We start from the raw sequence: 21,712 nt of genomic DNA, 5'->3' as shown, positions 1-21,712 counted from the left end.
CATAAAGCATTAGAAAAATAGGAAACCCACTTAGAATGATTGGGTAAAGGTAATGCAAGGGGGACTTAGGAAAACAAAGAAAGTAAAGCACTCAAAAGGGATGAGAAGTAAGTAACCTAAAAGATACCTAGACATCACTCTAGTGTACAAACTTACTTTCACACTGAAGACTTTAAGTTTTACAAGGGTAGGACTAAAACTTGGCAACACAACACAATGTGAAGCTTATTTTAAATATGGTAGAGGTAGATATTCAGAAATTTGATCAAAATTTAAGGCATGCGAGAGAGAGAGAGAGAGAGAGAGAGAGAGAGAGAGAGAGAGAGAGAGAGAGAGAGAGAGAGAGAGAGAGAGAGAGAGAGAGAGAGAGAGAGAGAGAGAGAGAGTTTGTGGAAATATACCAAAAGGAAGAGGAGTAGCTTTAGAAAAAGACTAAATGATGAAAACAACAGTTGGACATCATAGAGGATATTATCGGAGTACTAGATAGAATCTAGTAAAGTGTTGCAATAGGTACTATGACATTGGAATCACTTGCAAGTGTCTTTGAGAATTTATAGTCCAAATAGTAGGAGGACTACAAGTTGTACAATTGGTCATGTATTGCATTTGTATTTTCTTTGTCATTGCTTATAAGAGTGTTTCAAGGTTGGGAACCACTTCAACATCCTTTACATGGTTTAGAGCTAATTTCATTGTGGCAAATGCTTTTGCAAGGGAATAAGCCTCATGGTTATGGCATTTACATAGGATTAGAACTTACTTCTTCAACTCATTTCTATCAACTATTTAGTGATGTTATTTTTCTAGTAGTGAGAATGTCTACTACAAATTCCTAGGAGCCAAGGGACCCTAAACCTATGCTACATTTTTTGGAGACATGGGAGAAGTTACTACTAGCTTTAGTACTTCATAACATTCTAGATCATATAGCCAAAATTAATAGTCGCAGTAGATACTTGGGATACTCGTAGGGAGATTGTGCCAATACATGCATGGTTAAATCATTGGCTTCCATTATTGGGCTATTGTATGGAGCCTTTTTATCCAACCATTTGTTATAAGTTGGGGAATGTGCTTCATGCCTAGCATGCAAGTGATGCATCTACATATGCAATTTTATCACCTTGGAAAATTGTATTTGAGCATTCTAGCTAGGAACAACTGATTGTTCATTTTAACATACTTAGTCTAATGATAGTTCTATAGGAATTTGTAATCATCCAAAATAATTAGCAACTAGACCAATTTAACTAGGTTATGTATTGGACATGTGGTATTCCCACTTATTTTATCATTGCAATGTTGGAGGTGACATTTTTTCCAAAGTGGCAATAGGTTTCCTATCATTAGCTTTTTCAAATCTTGATTTTAATGAAGTAACAAAGTGTATTTAAGGGTGCAATAGACTATTTCACCCTAATCTTCTTGCTAATGAAAGGATAAGAAGTCAACTAAATGTAACCATTAAAATGATGAATCAAGCTTTAGAGGGTATGACTATGGAACAACCTAGGGCTAGAGAGAATCTAATCTATCGTAGGGGTGAGAGAGAAATGCAAATTTGAGGGACTTCAATAGAAACAAGAAGCAATAGCATATGCTCAATGGCAAGCCTCAGCTTCCATGGGCAATGGGATTCACCTAAATAAATCCATTGGTGCACCTCAATTGAGTTTGAAGGAAGTGATTGAAACATATGCACAAGAACATGACATCTAATTTTTACCTAAAGTAGGATGCACACATGATGGTCTTCAGGTTTATGTCTTTGGAACTATCATTATTTATCTAGATTCTGTAAAACAAAAAGTTCTTACACAATCTAGAGATAGATGGGTGATTACATCATTGGAGTAGCTATTTGAGATGCACCATAATCAAACTTGAGAAAATCATTGATAAACCAAACATATAATGAAGAGAAAACTTGAAAACTTGAATGTTAAAATGCTGAAATGATAGCTATCAAGGATCCAACACCTATGACAAAGTTACAACACAATGTGAAGTTGATTTTAGATATGGTAGAGGTAGATATTTAGAAGTTTGATCCAAATATAAGGTACAAGAGAGAGTTTGTAGAAATATACTAGAAGGAGGAGTGGCTATAGAAAGAGACTGGATGGTAGAAACAACAACTAGACAACAAATAGGATATTATGCGAGCATTGGATAGCATCTAGGAAAGTGTTGCAGTAGGTACTATGACATCAGAATCACTTGCAAGTGTCTTTGAGAATTTATAGCCCAAATATTAGGACTACAAGTTGTGCAAATTTTCATGTATTGCATCTACATTTTCTTTTCTATTTCTTATAAGAGCGTTTCAAGGTTGGGAACCACTTCAACATCCTTTGCATGGTTTAGAGGTAATATCATTGTGGAAGAGGTTTATGTAAGGGAATGAGCCTTGCGATTATGACATTTACATAGAAGAAAAACTTTCTTCTTTAACTCCTTACACTCAACTCTTCAATGAAGTTATTCTTCCAGTAGTGAGAATAGCTGCTACAAATTATTGGGATCCAATGGACCCTAAATCTATGCAATAGATACTTGGAATCCTTGCAGGGAGATTGTGCCCACACATGCATGGTTACATCCTTGGCTTTCATTGTTGGGCCAACATATGGAGTCTTTATATCCAACCATTCATTATAAATTGGGGATTGTGCTTCATGCCTAGCATGAAAGTGTTGCATCTGCATATGCAATTTTATCAACTTGGAAAACTATATTTGATCTTGCTATGTGGGAACAACTAATTGTTTGTTTTATTGTAGCTAATCTAATGATAGTTCTATAGGAATTTGTAGTCAACCTAGCTAATCAATAGCTAGACCAATTTAATAGGGCTATAGCTTGTTTCTTTCTAAAAATGTCTACTATGATATGCTTTTGTAAAATTTATTTTGAACTATGCCCATTTTTCTTAGTCTGCATTACTTTTGTGCAAGATCTTGAGGTCAGTTACTTAGAATGGGTTGAGTGATTTTTATTGTATTATTATTTGGATTCTAGAATATGTATGCAACTATATTAATTTTTATGTTGTGCTAATATGTAATAAGTACCTTAAAAAAGATCTTATACATACATACATACATACATGACTAGACACACACATATGTGTGTGTATATATGTATATATACATATGTATATGTATATATGTATATATACATATGTATATGTATATATACACATATGTATATCTACACATTCATATATATAAACACATATATGCATACACACACATATATATACATACATATATACATACATATACCCATACATATATACATACATACATACATATGCATGCAAACACACAGTATACATGTATGTATGTATGTATGTATTTATGTATTATATATATGTATGTATGTATGCATGCATGTATGTATTTATATAAAATTTAATTAAACTAAGTTTTAAATCATATTTGTGAAATCCCCTAACTATTGAAGATGAGGTATTTGGTCTAGTTACAAGTTTTTTAATCATGTGGTTGTACCTTTATTGTGATGATATTGAGATGTTATTGGTTTTGGATTAATGAAGTTAGTTTTATTCATAAAATAGTTTAGAATCTACCATAAGTTGTGTAAGTATAAGTAACAAATAGAAGTGACACTTGTGTTTCAAATATGTAGTTAAGTGATTTTTTCTTAGAGGGTTGGATCTAATTAAATAAATGACTAAATTTTTTGGAGGTTATATTTACAATAAATTAGAAGTTATTTAACATGAAGTATAGATTTGTGGCAAAATGATTGAATTAGCAGAAAAAAACATCCCACCTGCATTTTGACCCCATCTTTTGGTATTAAAATGGGTATTCTCTTTGTATCAGAATTGTTAGTTGGGCAATTTTTTTACAACTTTTAGCAATTTAGAATCTTAAATATGGAAGGTAAAAGGTTACCTTTCTTGTTATGTCAAGATCCTTACAAGATCAAGCTAACTAACAATGTATTATAAATCTCTTAAAGAGAAGGATCTTATGCCAAATGAGTTTGGCAGAGCACTAGTACCCTAGAACTGTGCATGGGGAGGGGGGGGGGGGGGTCGAGGAAGTGTTACTTATGTTCATAACATTCTATTAAAAATCACAAATTTCCATTATGTGATTAAAGAGCTTGGTAGCTAAAAATGATTTACCCACATGATTTCTAATTAGCACGATGAACGAGCCCAAGCCAAACATTTTGATGACTATGCAAGTTGTCGATTTGCTTTCCCAAAAGAAAATAATATCCATTATCTCAAGCACCATCAAGAAAAAATATTTGACTTAGGATCCCAAGTAAAATTAAAGCTTCTCTAATCAACCGCTGGTGGAAATATAAAGAGATTCATTTTAGAAGAAAAAGAAAAGAACATTTACATAGATACCTCTTCTCTCATTGAATAAAATTGCTAAGCAAGGGCATGACACAGCAACGAAATTATAGAGAAAGTGTGTGAAGAGCACAAGGACACAACAAAGAAATACAAAGATTACAAGGGCACGAAAAAAAAATATAGAGATCACAAGGGCATGGAAATGCAATCCTAGATCTCCACTGATCTCCACCAACGTTCAAAGCTCTCCACCCTCATTTGGAGCTCTCTAGACTCTTTTGCATGCAACTCTCCACAATTGATCAAATCAAATGGGGAACGATTAATGTCATTTTTTTTTATATAATCATGTAGACATCATAATTATGACACCAACATCAGTATAACAAGGGCTTCAAGAACACTTGCAAAAAAAAACATACAAAATTACAAATAAATCACAATGCCATCACAAATTATCATTGCAATTTGACCCCAAATGTTGTAGTGTGTTATAAGTGTGGTAAAATATTCAAAAGGGCCCGAGGATAATTGATTTAGGTCCCCCTTCTCAGTCATGTAATAAGTAGTATTAGAGAAAAATTCTTGGAGGGATGCGTTTGAAATATTGGAGCTGAAGATCTGAAGATTTATAAGAGAGAGGTATCAAAGTTAAACAAAGAGAACTTCCCTACATGGAAAAATTGAATGAGGTTGTATTTGTTTTCAATTGGAGACTCTCCATTGTACTACTTAGATAATTGGTATACACTACCACCTCCTAGATGCATGATAATAGTGGAGAAAAGGAATAATACAACTCTCTGATGATAGAGATTGCTTCTTTCCTTAATGATGTTGAATTTTATTATATCAAAGATTTCATGCTACTGTAAAGGAAATTAAAATTACACTAGTGCATGGAGGAGATCTTAACATGTTGAGACCAAAGGCTTAAAGTTTAAGAGGAATGTTTGATGACATGAGAATGTAAGAAGGCAAAAATATTGTGCAATATAGTAATTGAATCAAGGAAGTCATTAATGCTATGAAAGGAGTTGGAGGACCCATAAGTGAACAAGTTGTTGTAAGAAAAGTTCTTAGGAATATATTACCTATCTATGTTATTAATTTTTTTTCTATTGAAGACTTGAGATCTATATGTGATAATGTCATTAATCTTGATGCTTTGGTTGATAAATTGGGTTTATTTGAGCTGATTAAATTTGATATAACTATTTGCCAATGATTGAAACTACTTTCAAGTTATCACTAACCATTGGTATTTCAAGGAAAGATAAGAGTTCACATTGTCAAAAAGATGAAAGTGATTATGAAGCAGAGAATAAAGATATAAAAGAGCTATAAGAAGTACTGGTAAGGAGATTTTCAAGAGGAAAGGGGAACTATAAAGGTAAATTGCCTTTAATTTTTTTTAAATGTAAAAAATTTAGTCATTATACAACTAGATGTCTTGACAAGAACAAAAATGAAAGGAATGACAAGAGACCAAATAGATACCAAGGAAACAAAGACAAAGAAAAGAAGTCTTGCTACCTAGTGGAAGAGTAAGAGACTAATTACATGAGACTTTTGATCAAGATGATGTTGAGGAAGTTATATATGTTGCAATGAAAGATGATTCTAGTGATGAAAGGTGTGAAGATGAAAAGGCTCTTATCTCTCAAGTTAGTAAGAATGATGCATGGATTATTGATAATGGTTATTTACATCATATGAGTGGTGATATTGCTAAGATTAAACATTATGTTGGTGGAATTGTTATACTTGGAAATGATGCTTCATGTCTTGTTAAAGGAAACAATTATATTATGCTAAATGAGAAGATTAGATGTGAAAATATTTATTGGGTACAAAGACTAAAATAAAATCTATTAGGTGTAGCTCAATTGAATAAGTTAGATCAAAAAATAGAATTTGAAAACAAAAAGGTAAAAATCTATGATGATGTTGGAAATCTGATTGGTAACAGAGGATAAACAAGAGGTAACCTATTCTATCTAAATTCTATTGAGGATGCATGTTTAATTGCATGAATTGAAGATATTTGGATTTTGTGTAAGAGGTTTTGTCATGTGAATTTTTAAAACATAATAAAGGCGAGTAGAAAGAAGAGAATGAGACATTTAGCAAGCTATCACTAGAGATACATAGAAGCCATCCAAAGAGAAAGCCACCCAACTTGTCACATTAGAAGATCATAAAATCCTATACCAACTAAAATTCCAAGCACAAAAAACTTGATCCAAGGGTAATCACATGTATTCGTAATTGTCAAAATATCCATAGCTGAAATAACACCCACAACAAGTGCCAAACCCATCCAACTATCCATACCTCCAAAGATATACCAAGTGAATCTCACGTCATCAACATATCCAATTTATAACCTACAATCACAAGCCTACAACATTACATAATAAAATAAAATAATACAATATAACAATTTCCACATAACCCATAATAGATCTAAAATAAATATGCAATTAAAATCCACATGTAAGAGAATAGACAACATAGCCACAAAAATGTGACACAAGATGTACCTTGGGAAACCCTCATTGAGGGAAAGAACCCAACCTCCAAAAGCATCCATCACCATGTATTATTCAACAAAAACACCATTGCAATACAACCCTGGAATTCTTCAAATCCATAGCCACAACCAAGCAATCCATGTGAACAAGCATGAATCCACACATCCCATGCCATGCTTCCAACTTTCACAAATGCTCCCTTGGCTAACCTATCAAGCCTTGTCCCGCCTAACTCTTGCCTTTTTCCCTTCTATCTTATCACACCAACAACTACCCTTATGGTTGCTTATATAGTAGCAAGTCCCACAAAACCACCAAGTGGTATTACATAAACCATGTGCTAAAACCATGTGCTACCTAACCCATTGACCCCACATTTAATATTGAAAATTTAATTTCTTTTCCTCAATATTAAATAATTATATCAACTATTATCACAATGTTACAATACAACTTATCAAGTATATCCCATGGAAATATTTATATGTTGCATGTCCATCTAGGTGCAAAATTACATAATAAAATAAAATAATACAATATAACAATATTATGCAATGTGTGCAACACTGATTATCTCAACAATCTCCCACTTGTTGTATACATTGCATAGGGTCAACCTGTAGCCACATAAATAAACAAGGAAACAATCCCTCCCTACACATCCACCATCATCGATCAAAGTACATGAAGTGCTCCATCCTAGTACCCACAACAAAATCAAAGTATCCAGCATCTCAAACATGAATGATGTCACCTTCTAATATGCCAATATCACTAGACATACATAGAAGCCATCCAAAGAGAATGCCACCCAACTTGTCACATTAGAAGATCATAAAATCCTATACCAACTAAAATTCCAAGCACAAAAAACTTGATCCAAGGGTAATCACATGTATTCATAGTTGTCAAAATATCCATAGCTGAAATAACACCCACAACAAGTGTCAAACCCATCCAACTATCCATACCTCCAAAGATATACCAAGTGACTCTCACGTCATCAACATATCCAATCTATAACCTACAATCACAAGCCTCAAGAGAAATACTTGCCACATATATACCAAGAAGCTCCCACTGCAAAAGATAATGTAAAATCTATAACTAATCCACTCACAACATCTCAAAGAAGCAAATCCATGTAGTCTCAAGGACATCCACAATGCATAAACCAATAACTTGCAAGAACAACTCTAATAAAAAATCTCCAATAGTCTCCCAAGCTCTCCACAACCAACAGAGGAAAGAGATAAAGAAATAACCATGTCATCTCTCACATGACATACATGAGCACAAACTAGTGATCACAATCTCTAACCAATCTCAAATCCAATATAAGTGAACCGAATATCTAGGAAGATAACCAAGACCAAAGAGAAACCATGCAAATCATAACCTATATCATGTCCTTCTACACACACCTCTAGATGTAAACTATGCAAGTATGGTCTCCTCTATAAAACCCCAACAAGAAGCCTCAACAACACCCAAACCATACCATATAACTAGTTATGGACGTAAGCCTCTCACAAGAAGATCAAACTCATAAACCATTCCTAATCCAAGGAATATGCCTAATATAAAACCATCTCCCAAACTCAACCAACATATCAAAATATAAAAATGGAGATAACCAATGCTAAACCATATCTCAAATGAACCCTCTAGAACTAACTCATGTACCAGAGCTAAAGATCCATATCCATGAAAGACAAGCATAAACTTAATGCACCTAAGAGAAATAATAGGTTATACCTCTCAAGTAGAAAAACCGTCGAGTAGACCAAGAGTGAGGAATTAGAATGCTTATCAAGATAACCAAGTCTCCAACTAAGACTCATCTAAGAAGAACGTCCTCTCAAGTCCATATCAAGTGAATGCCCCTCAAACTTCCTACTAAAACTAAACAATTGTCCCAACAAATACTTCTCTAATCCAAGAGAAATCAACATCACCACCATCTCTAAGTATCCATGAGCACCTGTAACCAATCAATCCATATCAACTACAAATGCAACATAGCAATATCATGAAATATCAAGCTTATGATCAATGTCAAAGTTCCAACCATGGCATCGAGAACATAAACATGACAACATGATCTAAACCATCTCAACCAAAGAGATAACATGCTCTATATGAACATACTATAACATGTCACAACTCTAAATACATATCAAAAGTATACCATGACATAATAATGAAACCATCCTCATACCAAGAATAACATGTCAAATGAAAGCATAAACCACACCTTTACCAAGAACCATGTGAGTCCTCAAGATGCAACCATATCCACACACCATAAAGAAAACCATCTCCACATACCATGAAGAACCATCTCCACACACCATGAAGATAACCAAGAACTCCATGAGTCCTCAAGATCGAACCATCTTCATACACCATGAAGATAACAAGTGTACCATGCAAATGTCAAAGACGCTTCTACAACAACAAGATCTAAGACAAACCTCCAATATCTGCAAACACTTAATAAATATATCAATTCCAACAACTCCCATTCAACTGTGGTACCAAGTCACCTATGGCATCAAAAAAATCCATCTCCTACATGAAGATCCTCCAGGTCTACACTCACACAACCAAAGTGTCAATACTAAGTGAAACCAAGATCTCCAAACTAAGAAGATACAAACCAAACCAAAAAGTAATCCTACACTATCACCTCATTGCTGGCACAAGCTCCCACTAAACCATGTATCCAAGCTATCCATGACATCATGATGAAAAAACATCCTCTAACCATGAGAATCAACCAAGGCATCAAGCCATCAAAGAACTCAAAGTACACATCATGAGTTCCTAGAAAGAAACCAAATAACCATGATCCTCAACCAAGAAGATATACCACCATAACCAAATCAAGAATCCAAACCAATAAAAATCAAAGATGCACCTATATAACTAATCATGTCATGCCAAATTCTATGGCACCATGATCACATCAATGAACTGAGCATCTGACTCTCAATATGTCCAACTTGTTAGCAAAAAATAGTCAACCACAATCCTCCACCATGACTATACTTGATAACAACATCTCATCCCTTCTACATGAAGGGAAAAAAATAGCAAATTATGTGACTTAGGGAATAGACAACCCAAATTCAAGCTACTAATTTGAATATGCATCAATAATGAAAGATCAATGGGCCAAGACAACCCATATCTAAGTCAAAAATACAACCTATAAGTATAGACCACTTACAACACTACACAACTTGTAGACCCAACAAGTCATCATACATATGCAAACCAAATAGTGATAACCATATCATCATGAAACCAATCTAAAATATGATCTGAGTATACAATGACATCAAATCTTAAATCTCTAAAATGTACAATGTCATAAACTCACAATGCTAACATAGTTAATATATACCTTAAACTATTCATATTGATATATTACCAAATAAACCATGCCAAAACCTACACCAAATCTAAACCAATGCATAGAGTTCTCCAAGAGCTTTTTGTTGACTACCTGAAGTCAAAAATCTGACTCTATATGCCCAAGTTATGCCCTAATATGTGCTCAAAATAAATAACATCTAACTTTTGGGCTCTTAAAACCTAAAAAAATGTCAAAATCATAGAACCAAACCTAGACCAAGTTGTATTGCTCTGAATTAATTTTTCAATGCCTATGAGAAGTCTAAAATCTAATATCTTGAGAGAAAGTTATGGTCATTTGACTAAGACAGTCTTTTTACCTTTTTCACTGCAATTGTTTTGTTTTTTTCGTGATCAAAATTCCAATAGGATTAAATTTTATGGCAATCATAGGCTGACACTAAAAAAACTCTTTCATTTCCTCTGAACATGGCCAAACTAAGGTATATTATATATCATTTTTTATGGAAACATTGACCTAGATCTAATGGTGAGGTTTTTTTTTTTCCTAGGAGATCATTTCTGCAAGCTCCCCCTAAAACCCTCATTTAAATGAAACATAAGAAAAATGCTTTTGTCCAACAATTTCACATGTCCAAAATCTACCAAAATCCCATCATAACAACAAACCCAAAAACCTCATATCTACAATAAAAAACTCATATATCTTGCCATCCTCTCATGCATTCCCATGGATTCAATCTAGGGTTATAATAATAAAACTATAGCTCTAATACAACTTGTAAAAAAACTTGTAATAGAAAATATAAATGTTTTCACATGACCCATAATATATATGAAATAAATATGCAATTAAAATCCACATGCAAGAGAATAGACAACATACCCATAAAAATGTGACACGAGATACACCCTGAGAAACCCTCATTGAGGGAAAAAACTTAGCCTCCAAAAGCATCCATCATCATGTATTATTTAGCAAAAATACCATTGCAATACAACCATGGAATCCTTCAAAGTCATAACCAAAACCAAGCAATCTATGTGAACAAGCATGAAAATCCACACATCCCATGTCATGCTTCCAACCTTCACAAATGCTCCCTTGGCTAACCTATCAAGCCTTGTCCCGCTCGACTCTTGTCTTTTTCCCTTCTATCTTATCACACCAACAACTACCCTTGTGGATGCTTATATAGTAGCAAGTCTCACAAAACCACCAAGTGGTATTACATAAACCATGTGCTAAAACCATGTGCTACCTAACCCATTGAGCCCACATTTAATATTGGAAATTTAATTTCTTTTCCCTAATATTAAATAATTACATCAAATATTATCACAATATTACAATACAACTCATCAAGTATATCTCATGGGAATCTTTACATGTCACACATCCATCTAGGTGCAACATTACATAATAAAATAAAATAATACATATAAAATTATTATACAATGTCTACAACACCCATTATCTCAACAAGTAGTCTTAATAGGCTGTTGTAAATCCTTTAGCAAGGTCCTTTATAGGGTAGATCATATTTTATGGTCAAATATTGTAACCTTCATTGGATACACTTTATTACTGTATTAGTGAAGATTTGTGGGTGTCATCCCCACCCCAATTTTACCTTCTCCTTCGAGAGTTTCTGGGTAACCAAATATCTTGTGTCATACATGTGTTGAATATTTTACTTTCATGCTATGGATGTATATGCTTAATTTGGTATTTCAGTTTATATACATTTATTATGAAATGGATGTGTGGTGAATAATTTTAGAGGTTGAAAGCTTTAAGTGTTCCCCTCTCAAAGTTTACTTCCCTATTGTATTTCCAAAAATTGGTATCAAAGCACTAGGTCTCTAAAAGTAAAGCTTTGCAACTTTGAGGAAAGATCTTGGAGATGGAAGTCTACATAGTGGGAAAGACTATTGAGAATTAGAAGATTGAAATACAACTAGCCCTACATCAACTGAATGAAGCAAGAAATGATTTGAAGAAATCACTAAAGAGAAGGAAGGAAATTGTTATTGAAGAGAATGACACACAATACCAAGAGATTGACACAATTGAATTGTTTGTTAATGGAAACACAAATGAATTTGATGTAGTAGTTGCAGATCTAATGAAAAAGAATGGAACCCTAACTAAAGAAGTTAGAAATCTAAAGAGAGAACAAGAAGTCCAATCAGTATTTCTATGTGAGGTGACCGAACAGAAAAAGAAAGCTGAAGAGGACAAAGTCATGATTGAAGATGACAAAAAGATTTTGACCAACAAACTAGAAGAAAAAACATCTGACGTAACTAGGATTGCTAACATGCAATTAGAAACTTTGGGTCAAATGATGATTTCAAATCATAAACTAAATGCAAAGGATATTGAGATCATAACATTCAAGTTGTAGAATGAACAACTAAGAAATGATCTAAAAAGAGAAAACGAGTTTGTTGATAGTTTCAACAAACCTAGTGAAATCATCAAGTACTTTGAACAATTGATGAGATCCCCTAGATCCAACAATCAATACTTCTGGATTAGGATACACTAGTACTATAGAAGGAGAATCATCCAAAAGTGGTGAAGAAAGAAGTAACAAAGGTAAGAACTCCAAACCTACTTGTCATAATTGTGGTAAGATAGGTCATACTACTAATGTTTGTAGGAGCAAGACTGCAAATCAGAATCCTAAGTAGAAGTTCATGCGTCGTTGCCATAAATGCAATAAACAAGGACATCAGGTATAAGAATGTAGAACAAAGACCTCAAGCACACAAAGATTTGAAGGATACTATTATAACTATCAGAATTATGGACATATAACATATGAGTGCATATCCAAGCCTAAATGGTCATCAAACAAGAAGACAAAGGTAAAGCACAAAGGAAACTCTTATAATTGGGATTATAATACAAGTTACATTTTTCACTACTATCAAGAGCATGGACATGTTGCTGAAAATTTTATAATAACACATTTTATATGTGACTACAATAGATGGTTGAGTCAAACCACATGTTTTAGTTGTTTGAAAACTAGTCACATAAGCATAAATTGTCCAGCAAGGTCAAAGACACCAAGCAATGAGTTCAACAAAAGAAAAGGAAAGGCAGATGTTGAGACTGTCAAAGATGAGATGAACAAGACATGGAAAAGAAATGAAGATTGCAACACATTAAAGTTTAGAAGGGATCACTTCACCTAATGGGTCAGGTGATCATACCTCCTCCAATTAAGTAATCAAGAGGTATGTGGGATTGATATCTAAAATATTTACTATACATTAGTTCCAAGGATTTAGCTATGAAAAGGTTACATATGCATGAATAAAGATACAAAGTGTTGTTAAGAATCTAGAAGAAATCTTTAAGTTTTGCTAGTTTTCATGTTACTCCCGAGCATGAAAATTTTCACTATGGTTGTCAAGTGAAATGCTAGTTGATGTTGAGCTATCAAATTTATTAGTGTTGACCAAGATCATAGTGATTTCTAAGTGGAATGAGAACTTTATGGAAGCCAAGTGACTCAAAATCTTTATTGAAGTCAAGCTTATAGCTATGTAAGCACTAAGCATTAAATGCAAGGTTTTGAGGTATATATGATCAATTTCTACTCATTTGACATCATTTGAATTTGAAGAAGAGCACAAAGAGTGAAAGGTGGAATTAAAAGAGATCATACCAGTGTTTGCAAGCCAAATTCAATAGTCACTTGATGTCATCACAACGGATTCACAAAGGTATTTATCATGTGTCAAGCTATGTAGTTTAAATTTTTGCAAATCCTAATTTACATTATGGTGTATAGTTCTTTAGCTACCAAGGTTAAAGAGGGTAAAGAAGTTTTGAATGTGCAATTGATAAGTAATGAGATAAGACAACCAAACTATAGAGTCATACCTGATATGGCTTACAAGAAAGATCCATCTGGTGCATTGTCAATGATACCACCAAGACTTTTGATGATTCAAGATGTAAGATGTTGCTATACATGTAAGTTTGGTAGCATTGGAGGCATGGAAATTAGGAAAAGCTGTAGAAAATTATGTGAAAATGGAGAATTGAAGGATGAATTCAAAATCATAGAAAGGAAAGGGTTGACCCATGCCCTAGATTTTCCAAATATTTTCAAGACTAAATAGATTAAGATATTCCTAAGTAAAATTCATGATAATTATATTTGGGTGGATAACGGACTGGTGAGGATCACCAAGAAAATTGTACATAGAGTAACAAGGTATCCAACACTTGACTGACCTAAAACAATGAGTAGTGAATCTAAAGAGGTCATTGAAAAGAAAAATGGGGCAGTGTGGAATAAATGAGGGATGACAATTGATACTATTTTAGATTCCCTAATTGCATTTGTAGTGAGGATAATAGCACATAAATTCTATCAATCAAGCAGGCTCAATAGTGTACCATGTATTGTTGTTGACCTAGTCTATAAGATAGTAATGAAGGATTTCTTAGAGTGGGGTTGTCGTTGCACCAAAAGATTGATCTATCAATGCCTGATACAACCACTCAACTTATAGTACATAGGAGGCAGTTAAGCTCTTGTCACGAATCTTGAGGGGAGCACTGACCAAATTTCCAACAATCTCTCCCTTAGTGTTACTCAAGGGTCTGAGGATTTGAACCTGTGACCAAGCTCTGATACCACTTGTTAGAGTGGGGTTGTCATTGCACCAAAAGACTGATCTATCAATGCCCAATACAACCACTCAACTTATAGTACATAGGAGGCAGTTAAGCTCTTGTCATAAATCCCAAGGGGAGTGCTAACCAAATTTCCAATAGGATCATACCTATGACCTTACCGAGTTGTAGATGCAACAACTATCAAAAAATTTGGGAGCTATAAGGAAGACCAAAAGAGCACAATGTCAATTTAGCTCAATTCTTGTACATATTTTATTTTATGTACCAAATAGATTCCTCACATTTGGTATAGTGTCCTATAAAACAAACAGATCTATTGCAGTGCAGATAGGAGAGTTCATTGAGCAACTTGGGAACAATTTTGAGTCAGTTATGACTAGCTATTTTGAGGACTTCAAACAATCAATGAAAAAGAGACTTAGGATACCAGTTTAACTTGTCGAGAAACATTTTAATGATGTTTTCTTTCTAGTTGATATTGATTATACTTATGCTCAAGTTGTTGTTCTAAGGGTTAGGCGGCTAAGGCCATTAGGCTATGAAATCAATGTTGATGAGGCCTCTACAACAATAACAACATTACTTGTAGTAGATGTACATGATAAGGCAACTGCCTTTGGAAACTAAGATGTGGCCAAATATAAGATAACAATGGATTTGAAGACTGCCTCAGTCATTAGGAAAATGAACAAAATTGTGAAGAAATTAGAAGAGAAACTTGGTGAAGGAGAAGATGAGGAAGATAAAGAAGAAGAAAATGAAGAAGAAGAGGATATATTAACTCAATCACCATTGGCCTTAACTCAAGGTCAAGGAGAAGACCAAACAGAAGAGGTGGAAATTGAAGAAGGTGCCAAGGGAGAAGAAGCCAGTCAAGTACCTGAGCAAAAGAAAAGGAAAGCTAAGACACCAGCTACTAGAAAACTAAGGAAGGTTGTAAAACCTAATCCTACAGTCCCCTCTACAAGAGCAAGCACAAGGTCTACTACAAAGATGGCTCAAGAAGCAGTCAAGCCAAAGGAGAAGAGAGGTAGTCAACCTAGCAAGGGTAAAGAATCTCAGAAGAAACAAAGGAGAAAATATGTTGCTCCAGTTGAATCTAATGAAGAGAAGACAAAATCTAATGACAATAACTAGTTTCAAGTGGTAAATCATTGTCCTTCTTTAGATATAGATAATAAATGTGAGAATACAAAGAACAATGTTGATTTATCTAGTCTCTCACATATTAAATTTGATACAATTGAAAAAGTTGAGATGAACCAAGTAGTGGAGTCAATCTATTCCATGATGGAAACATTTAAACAAACTCCAATTGAGATTGCCAAATCTCTACCAAAGGAATTTTCTAATAGCATTAAGAAAAAGTGGCAATATAGTCTAAACATAGAAAGACAAATCAAAGAGACTACACTTGCTAGAGTAATGTTGGAATTGGATAGGGAATCAATGGCCAAGGCATTGAAGAAGCATACTAGAAAATTTGCACCAAAATACAAGGCATTCAATACATTGCAGAACAAGATTGAGGATATTGTACAAAAGACCACTTTGATTTGGAAATCACTATATGGTTTGACAACACCCAAGGAAATAATGCAGTCACTTATTGAGGTAGGTGAGGACAAAGAAGAGAAATAACAACTAAGGTAATCATAGTTGATACTAAGCCAATTTCATTGGAGGAGGACACTAAAACAAATGTAGATACATAGCACTAGCTGAGGATGAGAAACAAACAGAATAGAGTGTACTAGATATAGCAGTGTCGAGTGCTAGTCCTCCACATGAAGTGAATACAAAATCTAATAATGTAAATATTAAAGATGTTTCTGATTCTATCACTCAAAACATCAATCCCCTCATAGCAGATGACTTGAAAAAGATACTAGTGCAATCCACTACCAAGGCCAAACTTTGTGAGAATCTTGTACTGGTGAGTGTTGAAGAGATTGAGAAGGTAGATAAGATACCTATAAGAGAGGAAGTATAGAAATAGGTTATGCCTACATCTCCTCCTCAATTTTCTATGATACAACCTAAATTACCCCTTGTGGTATATCAAAGGAAGGAGACATCTACTTCTACCATTAGTACATTAGCACAAAGTACTTCAATCTCAATCACTATAAGAGTAAGTGAATATGATAAGGGTGAGACAATTAGAGAGCATAAAGTTGAAACAAAGAAGACTGAAGGAACACAAGTTCAAATAGGTCAGCTCGACACTCCTACACCTACAATACAAGAACAAGGTGCATCTATGAATGTAGAGAAGGAAAAGGATAAGACTGAAGAGCTAGGTATGACTACCAAAACTAAGGAGCAATTAGCAATACAAACACTAGTAACTTTACCATAAACTGCTACTCCTCCTAGTCAAGCTCTTCATAGGCCGAGTATAAAAGCTATACCCAGGAGCAGGTTGGGTGGAAGTACAAAGTTGTGTCACCTTTTAGGCTAACTTATCAAAATGACTGAATTTGAGTATTTCTATCTAAAAAATCATTTTTTTTCAAAAATATGATCTAGATAAACTCATTCTAGCTAAGTTATATATGGTCTCACACTTTTCCAATTGGAAATGTTTATTAAATGCATGTTTTAAATTAGTTTGTATCCAATTACTAAAGAAATAAAATTATTTCAAAAAAGTGATATTTCAATAACTCTTACTATTTTTTATTATATTTTTTTAATAACATGTCAACACCATTTTATAGAGCTTAGATTCAAGAATATTCTCATATAGAGTTTATAGTGTTTTAATTAGATATAGTATATTATAATTAAAAAATCTACAAGCGCATATTTTAACACTTGAAATGATATCAATTTTGAGAAATAAAAAAAAGATTAAATCATGCTAAAAAAAAAATTAAATTATATGATGTTCTAAAAGAGAGAGTTCTCTTCAAGAACGTGTAATTTTTCTTTTGCTTAGAATAGATTTGTTTTGAAAAATGTGGTGAGAGATGAAAACTATCGATTTAAGGTGAGTTGAAATTTGAATCATCATAAAAGAGAAAATATAGGTCTAAAGACAATTTTTATTTTTGATTGTTCTAGCTATATATGTCATCTATAACATAGTCTGATATCAAAGGGAAATAAGTTTATTTCCATGTAGTTTTGTGGTGGGAACTGGACCCCTAATTTTTAGCATTTTTTAGCAGCTAAAAAATTATCTATAAAAATTAGCAAAATATGTCAATTCTTATTCCAAATAATTATTAAAAATTATAATCTTAAACTTCATCCATTTCTACACATTTCATTAGTTTACTTCATTTTCAAATTCAAAATAATAATACCAATTTTATGTCATTGAAGGTGAACATTTATACTTTTGTTAGCCTTTTCCTTTACAAAAGGGTGACATGGGTTTTTTCTTTTACCCCCCTACAATCATCATGGTCGAGCCCAAGTACATCTAAGGTAGATGAAGTCGCATCATTTGTCAATGTGAACTTGGATGAGGTGATTGAGTTGCTCAAATTTGATTTTGCAACTATCACTATTGAGCATATGGGACTACAGGATGCTCTATCAAAGAAGAAGAATCAAGAACTACTCAAACATGAGCATAGGTAGAAGCGAGCCTTGAAAGATATCAAGGACATTTTCATTGATGCATTCAATTTTTTAGCTATAGAGGAAAGCAAGCCAATATTTGAACAGATAACCAACTTAGTGGAGAAGCTAAATGACATAGACCTAGATTCAACTATAAAGTTACTTGAATGGCCTGAGAGAAAGTTCCAACATAAGGTTGATGAAAAGATATCAAGTGATATTGCACTATCATATCTTGAGTTAGCAACCAAAATAGATAGTGTGAAGAAGGTACTAGAGAACATCTTCTCTTTGTACACCAAATTGTGTAATCTCACACTCATCACATAAGAAATAAGGAGTCATATTCTAAGTTTGGGGTGTCATTAATAGTCATCTAGTATACCTCTACCAAAGTCTCCATCTCAAAGTGAGAAACATTTCAAACATCTCCTCAACTCCCAAAGTTAGTTAGGAGTGTTACAAATAGATGAAGCAAACATCAAGGCTCAACTGATAAGTATCCGGTCAATTTTGACTCCACATATAGAGATATTGCACAAGGAACTAGCCTTTATTGAAACACTCATGAAGAAAGATTTGCATCTTTCTACTCATGAAGACTTAGTTCACCTTGCTACTGAGTTGGCTATCCAAATCAAATCACTGGAGGTAGCTTGTGATAACTAGGATGCAACATTGAAAATCATGCTTGAGGTCCACAAATCATTTTTGGACAAACACACTCTAAGTGTATAACCTTTTGACATTAGTGTCAAAATGGGGGAGAAATAAGGTATGAGAGAGATAAGATGTATGGGGGGGATAATATTTTTGAGGGAGATGACAGAAACAGAGTATATACAAATCTACTCAGCAAGAGGAATAATTTTGCTCAATTAGATAAATAGAGAACAACACAATCAACTTAGGGGGAGTTATTGAATTTTGAGGTATGACTGATGAGTCATAAGCTTTTGTAAAATTTTGAAGTTATAAAATTTTGTATGTATATGGATATTATCTGAGTTATGCTTGAAAGGCTAAAGGTTATTCATAAATGATCAAGTATTTTGCCACTCATGTCAAAGGGGGAGATTATTAATCTTAGATTGGTTTTGACATATGAGTGAAATTATACTTAAATCATTTACTTTGTTCATGCAGAACAAGCAATACATGTCGTGCATAAGTTATCAAATAGTATATGACGAGCAACAAATATTTAGTACATGCCAAGTAAACAGTGAGTGTCGAGCCACTTAGATGTTGAGCAGATAATATGTGTCGAGTGATTCAAGTGTCGAGTAGATAGTGCATGCTGATTCATTTAGATGCTGAGTTGATGTAGGTGCGGCTCTGCTACCACTAACAAAGGTATGCTCTGATACCACTTGATGGGGACACAAGCCACACAGAATGGACACAACAAAAAAGGGAAATTGTATTAACTAAGAAAATAAGCTAGTACAAATAGTACAAAGAAAATAAACTTCAAAACATGCCCTAAGGGCTTATAATAGCATAAATCTGGAGATAATTTCTCCTTTTAGTACCTCCTCTCAAACTCCACTCCGAACTGCCTTTTACAATGCCAGCAATCTCCTTAAATAGACCTCGGAGGGTTAAGGACTAGAAGTACATTCTAGAAAGTGCTAGTAGGCATCCACTGACCAAATAGAAGGTTCCAGAAGCTGCGTTAGAAGTCAGCACAAATCTAGAAGAATCCAGAAATGGTCACCGAACTTCTGGGAGGCATAACTTTTGAACCGTAGCTCCGATTGACAAACCGTTTATATTTTCGAAAAGCTATCGAAGTGCTCTATAGCCCTATGGAAAAGTTTTGCTTGTCTATCATTTTTTGGCCCTTTTTGAAGTCATTTAATGCACCTAACCTAACTTTGAAGCATTCTTAGGAGGTCTCCAAAACCCAAAAAATTGCAATAACTTTCAAACCGTGGGGCCTTTTGACCTGATTCTTTTTTTGGAATGCTCTAAATCACAATTACATTCAGCTAGCCAATTTACACCTCCTAGTTCACCAAAATGATGGCCCAATTACATGCTCCTATTTTTTTCAGGATTTTCTAGCACACTGATAGTGGAACTGTGAGAGTTGGAACCTTTATTTGACCCAAATGGGTATCCAAAAATGAAAACACATGAAATAGAAACTAAGTCTAAGTACATTTTTTGGGTGACACAGGATTGCCCTTATACCTCTGGATGCTCCTGCATCATGAGTGATAGCATTGAAGTTGTAGTTGACGTTGAGCATCAGGGACTTCAAGTGTCGAGTTACACAATTTTGACATAGTTGTTTGTAATGGCAAAAACTTCTATGTAAACCATTTTTGGGCTGACTTAAGGATTGATTCATGATCTTTGTTGATAAGGATGAATCTTAATTGCAAATCTCTATGCATTATATGCATCCAATCAGAAAAAGGGAAGGTTTAAGTGGTAATATGGGTGAATCACTACCGTTGATTCATACCTAACCCTAAGCCACCTAAGTCTTCTTAAGGAAGACAAACCCTAAACTTTTGATAGAATTCTAAGGAGAATTGAAGTGATTTTTGCATTGGCAAAAAGAGCATTCATGGTGATTAAAGTGTTATGAATTGAGTTACATTGCAAAATTAGTTAAAGGAGAATAAAGGAAAGCAATCTGAGGACAAAAGAGATACATCATAATAAAAAGGATCAAGTACACCTCAATATAGAGGTGATCTAACATCAAGCAACAGAGTGCTAACCACAAGATCATTGCTGAGACATTCTAACAGGTGAATCAGTTCAATCTCTTAATAGAGTAGTCTTAACAAGCTATTGTAAATCCTTTAATAGAGTGCTTACTTCATTGTAAATTAATGTCCTTTTACTAGGTACACTTATAATAGGGTGTTTAAATCCTTTAACAGGGTAAGATCTAACAATCTTGTAAGCCTTTAATAGGGCAAACCTTTCACAGTGTAGATCATGTTTAATTATCAAACATTGTAACCTTCATTGGATACACTTTATTACTGTAGTAGTGAAGATTTGTAGGTGTCATCCCCACCCCAGTTTTACCTTCTCCTTGGAGAATTTCTATGTAACAAAATATCTTGTTTCATACATGTGTTGAATATTTTATTTTCATGCTATGGATGTATATGCTTAATTTGGTATTTCAGTTTATATGCATAGATTGTGAGATGGATGTGTGGTGAATAG

Source organism: Cupressus sempervirens, chromosome 2 (assembly GCF_028749045.1).
Source record: "Cupressus sempervirens isolate cs-2001-9-10 chromosome 2, ASM2874904v1, whole genome shotgun sequence".
Taxonomy (NCBI): Eukaryota; Viridiplantae; Streptophyta; class Pinopsida; order Cupressales; family Cupressaceae; genus Cupressus; species Cupressus sempervirens.
This window is presented reverse-complemented; position numbering follows the sequence as displayed.